Consider the following 13636-nt stretch of genomic DNA (forward strand, 5'->3'; position numbering starts at 1 on the left):
AACCTCTTGTTGGGGCCACTTTCCCAGGCTGGTGCCTCACCCCCTGGGAGAGGGGCGCAGGAGGGCCAGCCCTTTCCACTGTCCTAGACAGCAGGCAGACGTCCTCCCCTCTAGGAACAAATGTAGGTCTTGGCTCTTAAAAATCAGCTTACTCATTCCTACTCCCATGGAGCACAGACAGACAAGTGTCCAATTCCCCACCCTTGTCTTGGAGTAGACAAAGGTCTCCTCCAGCCCCTGGCTCTTCTCTGGCAAACGCTGCCCCTTCATTTATTTAGTCAGCAAACATTTGTGGAAGAAGAAGAACGCTAATATTTACTGAGCACTTACCCGGGTCAGGCGGTGTGCTGGGGTGGAGACGGCAAGGAACAAGTAGGTGTGCTCACCGAAGACATATTCTAGAGCTGGGAAACATACAAACACAAATGAATAAGTGCATACCATTTCAGAAAAGTGACACAAGGCATAGTGACCTTTGAAGGAGAGGTTTTTGAGGCATGGGTGCTCAATTAGGCCTGTTTTTTGACAATAGGAACTTTGAACACAAACCTGAATTACAAGTGGCCATCCTGGGGCAGAGAGTCCCTGGCAGAGGGGGTAGCGAGACACTAACAAGACTCAAAGACACTAAGGTGGAAACAGCTGTATCCATGGGGCACAAAGAGGGGAAGGTCAGGGAGAAGATGGAGGCCAGATCATCCACCTGTGATAGGAAGCCATGAAAGAGTGGATGTGATAGGATTTGCAGCTTTTAAAGAGCATCCTAGTGGCTGTGCCGAGAATGAAATGCAAAGAGCAAGGGAAGAAGCAAATGCCCTGCTCCATTGTCCGGTCTGGGCAAGTGGCCAGCACACATGGTAGCCATAGCACAGGCTGCTGGGTACACCCAGCGAGGCCTTCACTGGGTGCCTGCATGCACAGATTTGGGACCTTGTTCCTGGCTCTGTGCCACAGCCTGCTTCTCTGGCCCTCCTGGAGACTTTGTGAGCCACCAAGATCCTTTATATAAATTCTATTTCTGCTCACAGCAGCCAGAATTGGTTTCTGTTGCTTGCAACCAAGAAATCCAATATGGCTAAGTGTATCTTCAGGTCAGTAACACACAAACCAGAATTTCTTGTGTGTTAAATGCCAAGAATGCACTGACGTAACTTAATGTAGGATTTTGGAGAGCAGAAAATTATGGTGACATGATTTCTTAATAAGACCCTTTACTCCAGTTTGCCTAACACTGGCCTATATTTGTCGACACTAAAAAATTGTTAAGTTCTCTCTTTCAGTCTCAAAAGCTTACTTATTGAGTCCTGGGACGTAACTTTGATTCTAGGCTCCCAAGTCAGAAGTTCTTGAGAGGACCCAATCTTAGATCCCATCCATGGGAAACAAGCTCCTCTTACAGCACCAAACATGGCTACTGCTGGGGGAATCACCCATAGGCCCTTTCTGGGAACCATACCAATGATTTCACAGTTATGGGCTGAATTGCGTCCTCCAAAATGCATGTCCTGAATCCCTAACCTCAGTACTTTCAAACATGACAGTAGTTGGAGGAAGAGGTCTTTAAAGAGGTAATGACATTAAAATGAAGTCATCAGGTTACACCCTAATCCCACCTGACTTGTGTCCTCAGGCAAAAAGACACACACACACACACACACACACACACACACACACACACACACACACACACGAGACCATTTGAAGACACAGGAGGACAGCCATCAAGTCAAGGGAAAGGCCTCAGGGGAAATTAACCAACACTTGATCTCAGACTTCTGGCCTCCACAACTGTGAAGAAGAATAAAGGTCTGTTGTTTAAACCACCATTTAAAACGGTGTGTAGTCATTTTGTCTTGGCAGCGCAAACAGACGAATTCGCTCCTGTAACAACATACAACAGAAGCCTCTCAAGAGCTCTCCCTTGCACAGGGCTTCCCATTGCCCTGACCCACAGTTAGTCCGCTCAGCTGAGGGACACTCAGCCGCTCCAGTTTGGGCCAGCTAATCTGCCCAGGCAGATAATCCAGACCAGTTAATCTCCAGTACCTGGCAGCCCATTCTGCGCAATGGCCAAATAGGAAGAGTGAGGGGTTAATTGGGCTCCTTTAATCCACACTGAGTGCCTGTCTCTGTGTGTACAGGGCATGGAAGGTTAAAAAGTATTAAGAACCTTAACCATGAACTTGACTCATGCTCGCTGCTACTGAAAAAGCAGGTTTCCAAGGTTACAGACTTGATGCCCAATCCTGTCCTCAAACATAATACTCGCTTTCATCTCTGTGTCCTGGAGCCAACTCGTGGATATGAAGTTTTCTCAAAGAGAAAGGCTTGTCATAAGACTGGTCAGCTGTGTGATATCAAGGCCTTTTATGGGGATCAATCAACAGTTATTTATCAGTTACTCCTGGCACTGTGGGAATGTCAAAGAAATATTACCCTTGGTTCCTTGCCCTCAAAACAGTGACTGTACACTTGGGGCTGATGTGGTTGAAGAACTTCAAAAGTTAAATAAAAATCAAAGAGCTGAGTTACAAGCAGAAACCAGAACAGATTCCTGATTCTGTCTCCAGTTAGCCACAGGACTGAGGCGAATTCTTAGACCTGAGTCTCAGGGGCCTCCTTTGCCAGATGGGAGTAAGAGCCCCTTCCCTTCCTCACAGGGTTCTTGGAGGATGACTGAGCAGTGTATGTGAGAAGCGTCCACCCGAGTACCCAGCACCCAGGAGGTGTGAAGGAGAAATAGGCCACACTTGCAATAGGGGTGATGGAATGCTCACAGGAAGCTAATGAGAGGCCTTGTTCTTATATTTGTCCAGGATTTACTGAGCACCTGGAACGTGCCAGAAACCTGGCTAGATGTTGAGAATACAAGACCAGGTCACAGGATGCTCCCGGTCCGCTGAACAAGCCACCCCCAGACACCTGCGGGATGGGACGTGCGAGGGTGCGCTCACCCCCTCACCCCCCCCCCGGACGTAGGCACAGGGGGCATGAGGCGAGGGGCTAAAGAGAACTGTAGCCACCGTTAGTCCAGGACTTGTTCTGGGCCAAGCGCTTTCTGCATAGCTTCTCTGTGAGCCTCACCCCAACCTCCAAGGGTAGTGCTTCCTTACCTTTGATTTGTAGATGAGACTTTAGAGGCCCAGGGAGAGAGAGCAGCAGCCTAAGATCCCAGTCAGTAGTCAGAACCCAGCAAAGGTGCCCAGGTCTGACTCCAAGGTTCCGGGCTTTAACTCTACACCCCACAGCCTGTAGGTAAAGCCCCAGGGCTGTCGGTAAATGAGGGTTCATGCCAGCCACCCCGTCAAGCTCCCAACAGCAAGATGGCCTCCAGACCACACCCTCTCGGGAAGAGAGCGAAATGCTTCCTATTTATTGGCCTGGCCAACACTGGCTTAAGAACCAGGTGCGGCCAGGTTCACAGGTGCCTCACCTCAGTTACTCCAGCTGAGGGGGGTTGAGGGAGGCAGGAGCGAGGCACTAACAGCAAAATCAGAGAAGAAGTGAAAAATTCAGAGCCTACATTTCTTCTATCCCAAATAGATAAAATAAACATTTTGATAGCAACCCGAGTTTTCTACTGTCTACCTGGATGTCTTGGCAAACAGATTACAGATGATCTCATTTTTGTGGGACGGCGTCTGTGAGCATTGCCACCTGGTTCAGACACCTCTGAATGTGATTCCAAAGCAGCCCCCAGCAGGGCTGGGCACCTCCAAACGTAGGGTGAGGCTCCTTTGTCTTAGATTCCTGGGACTGCCATAACAAAGTACCACAACTGGGTGAATTAGAATAACAGAGATCGGGCCGCCTGGGTGGCTCAGTCGGTTAAGCATCCCACCTCACCTCAGGTCATGATCTCACAGTTCATGGGTTCGAGCCCCATACTGGCCTCTGTGCTGACAGCTCAGAGCCTGGAGCCTGCTTCGGATTCTGTGTCTCCCTCTCTGTCTGCCCTTCCCCTGTTTGTTCTTTGTCTCTGTCCCTCAAAAATAAATAAATGTTAAAAAGATGTTTAAAAGAAAAACAGAAAGGAGTCTGAGATCAAGCTATGGACAAGGTGGTTCCTTCGCAGAGCTGAGAGGGAGGGTCTGCACATGTCTGTCCCTCAGCTCCTAGGGGCTGGCCTGCCATCCTCGATGCTCTGGCTTGTAGAAGCATCACGCTGATCTCCGCCTTCATCTTCACATGGTGTCCCTGTGTCCCATCCCCACACAATCCCCTTCTCATGAGGACACCAGTCAGATTAGATTAAGGGCCACCATACTGACTTTATCTTTACTTCACTACTTCTGCCAACACTCCATCCCCAGATAAGGCCACATTCTGAGATACCGGGGGCTGGGACTTCAACATCTCTTGGGGAGGGTCACAGTTCAACGCATGACCCCCCCTTTTTACCAGGACTTTGAGAAGCCGATGCTCCTTGGACTCAGCTGCCCATTAGGTATTTAAAAACACCAACACCTGGACCCCACCCCCATAGATTCTGATTCATGTGGGCTGCAGGCATCTACTTTCTACGAGAACAGGTGATCCAAAAGTATGGTCACGTTAGGGCACTTCTGTCCTGGGAGTAAGACAAAGCAAGGAGCCGGCAACACGAGGGACCTCCTGTGCCCAGGTGAGCCCCGTGGCAGTCCCTCCAGTGGGAATGGCTGCCCACTGCTGTCAGGTTGGGGAGGGCTGAGCAGACCCAGGGGAGCACTGGATTGAAAGCATCAGCTCTTTGGAACAGTATTAAATGAGAGCCCCCATGTCTTAGGCTGAGGGAGTCTGGAGTTTCACGCTGGTCAACGACCAAATAAAAGAGGCGTAATTAATCATTCCTTTCGTGAAGACACATTTGCCTCCGCCTACCTTCAGGAGAGTCTGGATGATCTGCAGAGCTCTCGATTGCCCGGCAGGCCGAAGAGCCAAGGGTTTTCAGTGAAACTGAGTATGATGGAGAAAATTGAGATCGATTCCCCTTCCTGTAAGCTAAAACAGGAGGCTGCAGCCACGTCTCCATCCCAGGAAAAGGAAAGCATTAAAGTCTAAATTCCTGTGACAAGTCTAGATTACAAGCCCCTTGAACACCTACGGGCCTGATTGTATGCTAGTCCAAATAATTTTGCTCTATTTTTAAACACTGTTGAAATCAAAACTAAATTAATATGGACTCACATTTGAAAGGGGGAAAAAGGCACCAACACCCATAATGAACTGACAAGCTAATTAATGTAACTGAACAGAGGAAGGAAACCATAGAAACAGATTGGAAATCATGAGGATTTCATTCATATGAGGGAGAAGGCAATGAAATATTCTCGGGCAAATTAATTAAACTTGTAATGCACCCAGGATGCGTGTTGTTCCAGCTTCTTGCTGAGTTCTGAGACAGAGGCTTCTATGGCCTTCTGACTAATAAGAATTTCTAAAATGCAATCAGAACACGAGTCTTAGAAGCAGGGCAAGAGAGACAAGCATGCACCCGGATCTTTGTCACTGGGCCTGTGTATACAAGACCTTCAGATTCTGGTCCTGGCAGGGTCTAGGCCACAGTCACTGAGATGGTCACCCAGTGTCTCTTTCTCCTGGATGCCCTCCACGCAACCACTGGCTGGGCAGGCTCAGACCAGACCCGGGGGTAACCCGGCCCCACTGATGCTGACGCCAGAACGTGTGGCCCCTGGCGGAGCAGGTGGTTGGCAGAGGCCTCTTAGTTCCTGGCCCGTCGCATCTCAAGGCAATTCTGAAAGCTAGCCCATGTCCAAGCTGAGATTAGCAGATGATCTCGGAAGAACCGCAAATTTTAGAAGAGCAGGGATTTAGGCACAATTTGGCTAATCCACCTTATAGACAAAGGTGTCTGAAATTGGCTTGGAAAAGTATATTATTTTTGCCTTGCAAATTCACCTTGGCCAGTGCATACTAGCTAATGTTATTTTGGTTGTAAAAAGCAAAAAGTCACCTTGGGAGGTGGGGGAAGGAATTTTTTGAAAGGATAATCCCAGGGAATTCTAAGGAGGGATGAATAACTAGGGTTCAGAAAAGAGAACCATAACAACTCAGGAGCATGCATGGCAGGAGATTCAGAATCTTCCCTTTGATGTTCTGTCCCATGTACGGCTCCGCTCCCAACACCCCCACCTTCAAGTCTCTCCGTCCTAATCACAGAGAGAGAAAGAGGCAGGCTTGGTGCGTCAGGTGTGCGCCCTTGGCTCTCACGTGGTCCGGACCCAGCTACCAGGGTCCTGTCTTCATGGAGCCAGCCAGGCGGTGCTGGGAAGTCAAAGCAGGTGCACCATGTGTGCCTACACCGGCGGTCGTGCGACTCCCCTCTCCCTGGCATGAGCGTGCCTACACCCCCCACCCCCACCCTTCCCAGAAGCTCCTGGGGGAAGGCTGGCCCCCTCCCCCCAAGGCAGAACCCAGCACTCCTCCTGCTGGCTCCCACAGGACCTCCCTCCTGCCACTACAGCCCCTGGATTTGCCTTCTAGGTCGTCACCTGCAGACTCTCCTGTCCCAAGTCCATCCTGCACACAGCTCCCAGAGTACCCAGCTCACATGCATTCTCATGAAGCTACTCTGCCGCCCAGATGCTCTGGGGATGGAATGTGCTTTCACTGGTAGGAAGCAAGACCCCAGTCCAAACATCACCCAGCCTTATCTAACACCTGGAAGGTCCTGGAAGGAAGCAAGACCCCAGTCCAAACATCACCCAGCCTTATCTAACACCTGGAAGGTCCTGGAAGGAAGCAGGGTCCCCGTCCAAACAGCACCCAGCCTTATGTAACGCCACGTCCCCACTCAGAGCCGGTCCTGCCTATGCCCGGCCACCCCTCACTGTGCTCCCGCCCCTCAGCGCACCCACCGATGTTCGAAACCTGGAGTGCACGCTGTCTCCCTTACCCTCAGACTCCATGGGACATGCCACAGCTTGATTTTTTTGTTTTCTCTCCAGCACCTCGCCTGGTGCCTCAGCCCCAAATCGATGCTCAAGAGATAATACCTGGGGATTTATTAATAGGCCAAGGAGTGCATTTTTGTTACAGTTAATTAATGTCAGGTCTCTCTCTTCCACCAAAAGGCTAGGGATTTGAGATAAGAGAAGTTCTGGCTAGTTTGTTTTCAGCTTACAAATGTAAGGAACATGGTGTGCAACCCTGGCACACACAGGACATACTAGGAGAAAGGACGCACTCTGGACAGGGGCACAGACATGTCCTTGAGGATGCGTCTCGAGCCCTTGGGCTAAGGTCAGCTAGAAGCAACCCACACTCTAGTATCAAAATCTTTCTCTGTTCAGCTGGAGAGTTTCCTAAAGTCATAGTCCCGGGTCCAGGAGATCGTGACCCCTGCAAGGACTTGTTCACAACTTACCCAGAGAGTGCTTCAGTGTCCCTTCCTTGTTGCATAGCGGCCAAGACCCAAAACTCGAGAGTCAGGCAACAGGGATCTCGACCTTTGCCAGCTGAGTGACCTTGGTCAACACTCCATGCTGGGTGAGAGCCCCAGGCAAGCTCTCATTGTGCTTTTACTCTTCCTACCCTAATAGTAATTATGTTGCTTTTGCTGCTGTGCTCTAAGCCCCCACTGGCTGTAAATCCCTCTGCAGGCAAGGACTTGAGTCTTTCCCGACTGACTCCCAGCACCCTGCACAGTGCCCAACGCGCAGGAAATGTTCATAAATATTTGTATGATGTTGGGAAGTGCTCATAAATACTTGTGTGATGTAAGAAATAAAAAATGAAGGAAAGAAAGAAAGGTACATGGAGGGGAGGGGAGAGACAGGGACAGAGAGAAAGCAGGCTAGAAGGGAGGAAGGGAGAAAGGAAGGAAATTTCTCTAAACTCAGTTTCCTCATCTATAACAATGGGCTCCTAATTCCTATCCTCTGAGGTTGATGTGATGATTAAAATAAGCCTTTGTTCCTTTATGTGTCTTCCCGTTGCTTTTGAACCCAGCACTATTCTGGGACTTAACATGAGCATCTATTTGCATTTCTGTGTCCCCTGAAACCACGTGCTTCTCCAGGGCATGGGCCGTTGTTTTCACTGTGTGACCCCCCGCACCAGGCCTGCTGGCATCTGGCACACGGGGAGCATGTCACACCTGCCCACGTGCCTCCCACCGCTACCGGGCATGCAGAGGCCTTGCACACTTACCAGAAGGGGCCCCTGGCAGAGGCGGCAGCCCAGATGTCCACCCTGCTCACCACCCAGTTCTGCAGCACTTCTGGGCAGCCCCAGCTGCCTCCCTTGACAAGAGTGAATGAATGCTCTACTTAGGCTTCCAGCAGGGAGCACACCAGGAGAAACAGAACGGGAGAGGCCCCATGAGGAATCAGAACGCTGTGGCTCTTGTGGTAGGAAACAAAATGCCAGGACTCAGGGGGCCCACCTGCTAGTTTGCATAAATTTGCATGCCACACTGAGCTGGTCCTTCCCCTCAAGTGCATTGCATGTTGCAAGCTCTCCTACTCCGTGGGCTTAGATGGGATTCCTCTCCTTAAGGCATTTCAGAAGATAGGGTCCTGGCCGCCACCTCTGGGGCTCAGCTGGCTCAGCCCAGACGCCCAGAGCTGTGCATACAGCTGTCTGGATTGGGTGGAGGGGTTACCTGCACTGGGTAGATCTACTTCCCTATTGATGGCCGGTTTTGCCCTTGTCCAAACGAGTTTACTTTCCCAGCTTTCATAATAACTGACAGCAAGGTCTGTTGGTCCCCTAAATCATGCGGGCATGGGGAAAGATCTGGAGGTTTCAGAAATTGAGATTTGTTGCCTGAGTCATTTCCTACTATGATGTTAATTTTGTGTATCAACTTGACTGGGCCATGAGGAACCCAGATATTTGATCAAACTTTCTCAGTGTGTCTGTGAAGGTGTTTTGGGATGAGATTAGCATTTGAATGGGTAGACTGAGTAAGGCCATTTGGCCTCCCGATGTGGGTGGGCCTCATCCAATCAGTTGAAGGCCTGACTGGAAGAAAAAGGCTGAGTAAGAGGGACCTCCTCCCGCCTGACTGCTTGAGGTGGTCTTACCTGGCCTTTGGACTAACAGTGAGCCGCCAGCAGTTTTGGGGTCTCGAACCTGCCAGCCTTCAGACTGGAACTTACGCTATCAGCTCTCCTTCTACTCAGGCCTTTGGACTCAGACTGGAACCACACATTGGCTCTCCCAGCTCTCCGGCTTGCCAGCTGCAGATCTGAGGACTTGCCAGCCTCCACAATTGTGTGAGCCAGTTTCCTATAATGATTTTCTATATGTACACACACACACATCCTTATTGGTTCTGTTTCTCTGGGAACGCTGGCTAGCGCACCCGCCTAGGACAACGTAGTGTAGATTGTGGACAACGGACTCAAGCCCTCCATCCCATCTCTTTGCAGGAAGGCCTCCCCTCCTGGGGCTGCCTGCACCCTCCTGTGTCCCAGCGTGCACATGCCCATGTTTCTCTCCTCCCCTCTACCCCTGCCCTGCGGAGAGGGCCTGGTCCTCTCCACTTTTGCAGATTTCCTGCTGCCTCTTCTCAGTGCATCCTCTGCCATGCTGGCCACCCCGCCAGGAATGCCCTTTTTGGTTCCCCCGGTCAGGCAGGAGTGACTTTGGCAGGCCACCCTTCACTCCCCCAGCAGGGTGTATTTCTCCCGTGGGGACCATCAGCCTCTCTGGCCTCCCAGATCCCTACACCGGCCACGCAGTATCACAGTATTTAAATCTGATTCTTTACCTGTCTCTCTGCCACCAGGCCTGGCTGCTTGAGGCCAGGGATTGTGCCTTATTTAACTCTGGATCCCAAGACCTATCCCAATGCCTCGCACGGAGTAGGACCTCAGAATTCACTTGTTGAATCAATGACTGAACTCTTCACGCTGAAGTGAAAATCACGGATGAGACAATACACACTTTCTACCTGGAACATTTCAATCTGAACCAAAGATGTGGCCGTTCGGCCAAAGAAATGAACTCGCCTACTTCTTGGGGGTTCACGTAACTGAGTCTTAGAGAATAATGGCAAAAACAAGAATGAACTGAAAAGTGCGGATTCTCTAGCATAAGGTCCTTGGGTGTTGCGGTTTGAACTGTGTACCCCGAAAAGATAGGATGAAGTCCTACTCCAGGACCTGTGAACGGGACCTTGCTTGGAAACAGGGTCTTGGCACATGTAATCAAATTAAAATAAGCTTATACTCAGTGAGGGTGGGCCATAAATCGAATGTCACTGGCATCTTTACAAGAAGATCATGTGATGGCAGAGGCAGAAAGCACAGTGATGCCTCTATAAGCAAAGGAATCACAGAGATGCCAACAACCACCAGAATCTAGGAGAGAGGGATAGAGCAGATCCCCCCTCAGAGCCTTAGAAGGAATCAAACCTACCAACTGTTTGATTTCCAACTTCCAGCCTCCAGAACTGTGAGACAATAAACCTCTGTGAGTCTCAGCCTCTGAATGTGTGGCATTTTATTAGCACCAGCCCTAGGACACAAATACAGTGTGGGTGACGATTTTTAGAGTGTGTACAAGGAGGGAGAGTAGTTTGATGATGCTTGCACATCTCAAAATAATAGCTGTTATTATTATTATTATAACTAACACTTCTGAGCACACTCTGTGTGTTAAGCACTAGAAGTGTACGACCTCATATGATCCTTCCTTTATTCTTCCTACCCCATCTCAGAGGTAGACAATATTAACCCCATTTTACAGATTGAGAAAACTAAGGCGTTACAAGGTGAGTAATTTGCCCAAGATCGGAGTTTGGCTTTTTTGACTCTACCACCTATATCCCACACCCCCTATCCCGATTTTCCAAAATATCCACACAGTTGTTGACTACCTTCCCCAGAAGCCAGCCCTGGAAGGCATCCTGTGGGACTGTGTTTTTTCGGCTGGAATGAGGTGGAAGAAAGCCACAGAGGTTGCTGGCCACCACTGGCCACATTACTCAGGCACCAGAGCCTGCCGTGGAGGTTCATTTAGCGCTGAGAGAAGCTGATTTCTAGAATTCACCCACTTTGGACAGAAGTTCCCCAAAACACAAAACTGCACAAATGGCAGTGCCTGGCCAATGAGCAAATACACATTCTTTATCCCTTGTGTGTTCAGCGGCCTCTAACTGGCTGCCCGGGAAATAACAACCTACCAGTGGTGTCAGAGGCATCTCTTTCCTTTCACCCGCCGATAATCCCCTCCAGACCAAGACCCTTCTGGAAGAGAAGAAACCCTAGCAGCCTGGTGGCAAAAGCAGATTTCTGCAGGCCCCACTCTTAATGGGAGTTAGAACGGCTTCGCGAGCCAGGAAGCTAGTCCATTTAGGTTGACACCGGGGCACCGACAGTTCCTAGGAGTGTCCTAGGGCACATACCCTCTCTCCGTCTCCACCTCTGAGCTACAAAATGGGAACCAGAGCTCACATCTGCCTTCCAGGTATTGTGAGGATTAATAAGATACAGACAAGGCTCTTACTCAGTGCCTGGAACACGGTAAGAGCTAAATAAATGGGAACCACCTTTTTTTTTTTTTTTTTAATACTCCCATCTCCCAGCCTTGCCGGATGCCAAGTCTGCCCTGACCCTTTTCCTGTTTGGATTGCCCAGGGCCTGGCAGACCTCAGGGGAGATGGCATGATGTGGCCACAAGCCACCCCACCTCAACCACCGCTAGAGCGAGTGGCCAGTGTGCAGACCAAGCACAGCCCTCACACACCTACCTTCCCAAGCCCTTCTTCCTGACCTGAGGGCCTCAGCAGAGGAAGGAAGAAACACTGAAATAACCAACTAATAATATCATTGGCTCAGTGGAATCACAGGTATTTTTTGTTTTCTTCTTTACATTTTCCTATTTTCTTAAAATATTTCTGCCATAACCAAAAGGGGCATTTCCCTGACAAGTTGGTTATAATGATTAAATGAGCTCATGCTTGTAAAAGGCTCAGCACAGCACCTGTCGATAAGAGTTGGCTCTCATAAACAAAAAATCTAAAAGCAATAATATATCTGTATAGGATTTCGTGATTTACAGGCTGCTTTCATTTACTTTATTTCATTTAGATACTCACAACTCACTTGAGGGGGATTTATGACTCCTGCCTTACAGATTAGGAAACAGCCTCAACGCCATTAGAAAGACTGGGCCTGAGTGACTTAGTGAGTAGCAGCATGGCGGAGCCACCATTCAGCTGTGGGACAATGACAATTATCCTGCTCATAGACTCAGTATGAGGGGCCATAATGCAAACTCTGCGCACAGGTTGTGGCTTCTGTCCCTTTGGTGGCACTGTGGCTCCCTGTGTCTCTCAGAGAAACAAGTCCGGCATTGTCTGGCTTATTCCCAACTCTGGGCTCCCTGTTCATTCCTGAGTCTATAAAGCAGACCTCAGCCCCGACCCACCCCAGCCCCCGGACCCCTGCAGCCCCTCCGCCTCCACCGAACCAGGATAAGCCACAGGCCTGACAGCTACTGAAGGGAGGCCAGTTTGCCCCACGTGATCGGCAGAATGCAGAGCCCTAGGGCGGGTGTGGGCCGAGAGCTTCCCTTCTGGCTGTGTGGGCCAGCGCCCTGAGCCTGGGATGAGGCGCCAGGAGATCCCACTGATCCTCAATCCACCTGGAAAACCAAAGGGAAAGTTTTTGAAGTATTTTTTTATTTGTATAATGGTTAAAACACCGGTTCTTATCGCATAAGAAACAGGGTTTTGTGTAATAGGTAAGACTTATAAAGTATTTTGAATCCCCTGGCAGTGGGGGGTGAAGGTGGACAAGATGTCTGTTAAAAGAATCATTCTCCTGGGGCGCCTGGGTGGCTCAGTCAGTTAAGCATCTGACTTTGGCTCATGTCATGATCTCACCATTCATGAGTTCAAACCCCATGTTGAGCTCTGTGCTGACAGCTCAGAGCCTGGAATCTGCTTCCAATTCTGTGTCTTCCTCTCTCTCTGTCCCTCTCTCACTTGAGCTCTGTCTCTCTGTATCTCTCTCAAAAATAAAACATTAAAAATTTTTTTTAAATTCCTCCTTCCTTTCATTTGTTCAGTCATTCATTCAACAAATACGTATCAAGCACCTTCCATGTGCCAGATGCTGTTATCAGAATCAGGAATATAGTTGTCAGTGAAAAAGAACTTCCTCCATCTCCACAGAGTACAGTGTCCAGAAAACCCAAACCCAAACTATTAGTTCCCAGTACAATCAGATCACCATTACCCTCCTAAGTATTCTTGATGCCATCTTATTTAATGACACGTTTCCAAATGAAAGCAGCACTTCAGATGAGAAGCCGGGAGTACTGGAAAATGCAGCTGCAGCTAAATACATATTGAGGCAAACAATGGGTGGTGAGGGTAACCCACCGTCCAGTCCAGGATATATGAAATGAATTTTCATCAAGGATGTCTCATCCTCTGTTTTAATAGGCATAAACAAAAACTTGTTTGCTGTGCTTACAACTGATAAACCAGTTTTTCCACCAGAAACATCCCTTTACTCATAAACATGTTTTTCTCCAAAGTAGTTAGAGTTGTAAACATCCTTACTCCATTACCAATAAGCACATGGCCACTGCCTTCCAAGGAGATAAACATCTGCTGTGCCCCCAAAGTCCTAAACATGCTTTGGAGGGTACAGAAAAATTATGGAATATATTGGTA

The sequence above is a fragment of the Suricata suricatta genome, chromosome 4 (genome assembly GCF_006229205.1).
Source record: "Suricata suricatta isolate VVHF042 chromosome 4, meerkat_22Aug2017_6uvM2_HiC, whole genome shotgun sequence".
Taxonomy (NCBI): domain Eukaryota; kingdom Metazoa; phylum Chordata; class Mammalia; order Carnivora; family Herpestidae; genus Suricata; species Suricata suricatta.